The 2,500-nt window shown below is 42.6% G+C and overlaps 5 non-coding genes across 5 annotated transcripts; all 5 read left to right on the forward strand.

Moving 5' to 3' along the window:
- The first annotated feature begins 178 nt into the window (after positions 1–178).
- LOC132139245 (5S ribosomal RNA) lies at positions 179–297 on the forward strand. The gene has a single exon (XR_009433471.1). It is a non-coding gene; the product is annotated as a 5S ribosomal RNA (ribosomal RNA).
- Positions 298–859: 562 nt separating this feature from the next.
- On the forward strand, positions 860–978 carry LOC132138403 (5S ribosomal RNA). The gene has a single exon (XR_009432696.1). It is a non-coding gene; the product is annotated as a 5S ribosomal RNA (ribosomal RNA).
- Positions 979–1,062: 84 nt separating this feature from the next.
- On the forward strand, positions 1,063–1,181 carry LOC132138542 (5S ribosomal RNA). Its single transcript, XR_009432830.1, has one exon. It is a non-coding gene; the product is annotated as a 5S ribosomal RNA (ribosomal RNA).
- A 226-nt stretch (positions 1,182–1,407) lies between these two features.
- Positions 1,408–1,526, forward strand: LOC132139246 (5S ribosomal RNA). Its single transcript, XR_009433472.1, has one exon. It is a non-coding gene; the product is annotated as a 5S ribosomal RNA (ribosomal RNA).
- A 561-nt stretch (positions 1,527–2,087) lies between these two features.
- On the forward strand, positions 2,088–2,206 carry LOC132139247 (5S ribosomal RNA). Its single transcript, XR_009433473.1, has one exon. It is a non-coding gene; the product is annotated as a 5S ribosomal RNA (ribosomal RNA).
- The last annotated feature ends 294 nt before the right edge of the window (positions 2,207–2,500 follow it).

Below are 2,500 nucleotides of genomic sequence, written 5' to 3' on the forward strand. Positions count from 1 at the left end.
AAAGAGTCAATGCCCGATGTCTGAATCTTAGCATGTTTGGTTCTGGTTACTACTTGGATGGGAGACCGCCTGGGATTGCCAGGTGCTGTAAGCTTTAGGGTTTTCGTCCCTATTTATATAATGTACTGGAGATTACAGTGGCTGATCTTTAATTAGCCCTCTCTTTGCAGCAGCTTTCGCTTACGGCCATACCAACCTGGCTATGCCCGATCTCGTCTGATCTCGGAAGCTAAGCAGGTTTGGGCCTGGTTAGTACTTGGATGGGAGACCGCCTGGGAATACCAGGTGCTGTAAGCTTTTTGGAAAATTTTCATTAGTTATGTAATAATCTTGAAAAAAAAGAGTCAATGCCAGATCTCTGAATCTTAGAATGTTTGGTTCTGGTTATAACTTGGATGGGAGACTGCCTGAGAATAATACCAGGTGCTGTAAGCTTTTGGGTTTTCTTCCCTACTTATATATTGAACTGGAGATTAGAGTGGCTGATCTTTAAATAGCCCTCTCTCTGCAGCAGCCTTCGCTTACGGCCATACCTGGCTATGCCTGTTTAGTACTTGGATGGGAAACCGCCTGGGAATACCAGGTGCTGAAAGCTTTTTGGAAATTTTTCAAATTTTTTTACTTTTTGGAATTTTTTCACTAATTATATAATAATCGTGCAAAAAAAAAAAAAAAAAAAAAAAAGAGTCAATGCCCGATGTCTGAATCTTAGCATGTTTGGTTCTGGTTACTACTTGGATGGGAGACCGCCTGGGATTGCCAGGTGCTGTAAGCTTTAGGGTTTTCGTCCCTATTTATATAATGTACTGGAGATTACAGTGGCTGATCTTTAATTAGCCCTCTCTTTGCAGCAGCTTTCGCTTACGGCCATACCAACCTGGCTATGCCCGATCTCGTCTGATCTCGGAAGCTAAGCAGGTTTGGGCCTGGTTAGTACTTGGATGGGAGACCGCCTGGGAATACAAGGTGCTGTAAGCTTTTGGGTTTTATTCCGAACTTATATAATGAACTGGAGATTAGAGTGTCTGATCTTTAAATAGCCCTCTCTTTGCAGCAGCTTTCGCTTACGGCCATACCAACCTGGCTATGCCTGATCTCATCTGATCTTGGAAGCTAAGCAGGTTTGGGCTTGGTTAGTACTTGGATGGGAGACCGCCTGGGAATACCAGGTGCTGTAAGCTTTTTGGAAAATTTTCTTTAGTTATGTAATAATCTTGAAAAAAAAAAAAAAAGAGTCAATGCCCGATGTCTGAATCTTAGCATGTTTGGTTCTGGTTACTACTTGGATGGGAGACCGCCTGGGATTGCCAGGTGCTGTAAGCTTTAGGGTTTTCGTCCCTATTTATATAATGTACTGGAGATTACAGTGGCTGATCTTTAATTAGCCCTCTCTTTGCAGCAGCTTTCGCTTACGGCCATACCAACCTGGCTATGCCCGATCTCGTCTGATCTCGGAAGCTAAGCAGGTTTGGGCCTGGTTAGTACTTGGATGGGAGACCGCCTGGGAATACCAGGTGCTGTAAGCTTTTTGGAAAATTTTCATTAGTTATGTAATAATCTTGAAAAAAAAGAGTCAATGCCAGATCTCTGAATCTTAGAATGTTTGGTTCTGGTTATAACTTGGATGGGAGACTGCCTGAGAATAATACCAGGTGCTGTAAGCTTTTGGGTTTTCTTCCCTACTTATATATTGAACTGGAGATTAGAGTGGCTGATCTTTAAATAGCCCTCTCTCTGCAGCAGCCTTCGCTTACGGCCATACCTGGCTATGCCTGTTTAGTACTTGGATGGGAAACCGCCTGGGAATACCAGGTGCTGAAAGCTTTTTGGAAATTTTTCAAATTTTTTTACTTTTTGGAATTTTTTCACTAATTATATAATAATCGTGCAAAAAAAAAAAAAAAAAAAAAAAGAGTCAATGCCCGATGTCTGAATCTTAGCATGTTTGGTTCTGGTTACTACTTGGATGGGAGACCGCCTGGGATTGCCAGGTGCTGTAAGCTTTAGGGTTTTCGTCCCTATTTATATAATGTACTGGAGATTACAGTGGCTGATCTTTAATTAGCCCTCTCTTTGCAGCAGCTTTCGCTTACGGCCATACCAACCTGGCTATGCCCGATCTCGTCTGATCTCGGAAGCTAAGCAGGTTTGGGCCTGGTTAGTACTTGGATGGGAGACCGCCTGGGAATACCAGGTGCTGTAAGCTTTTTGGAAAATTTTCATTAGTTATGTAATAATCTTGAAAAAAAAAAAAGAGTCAATGCCAGATCTCTGAATCTTAGAATGTTTGGTTCTGGTTATTACTTGGATGGGAGACTGCCTGAGAATAATACCAGGTGCTGTAAGCTTTTGGGTTTTCTTCCCTACTTATATATTGAACTGGAGATTAGAGTGGCTGATCTTTAAATAGCCCTCTCTCTGCAGCAGCCTTCGCTTACGGCCATACCTGGCTATGCCTGTTTAGTACTTGGATGGGAAACCGCCTGGGAATACCAGGTGC

The sequence above is a fragment of the Carassius carassius genome, unplaced genomic scaffold (genome assembly GCF_963082965.1).
Source record: "Carassius carassius unplaced genomic scaffold, fCarCar2.1 SCAFFOLD_57, whole genome shotgun sequence".
Lineage (NCBI taxonomy): Eukaryota > Metazoa > Chordata > Actinopteri > Cypriniformes > Cyprinidae > Carassius > Carassius carassius.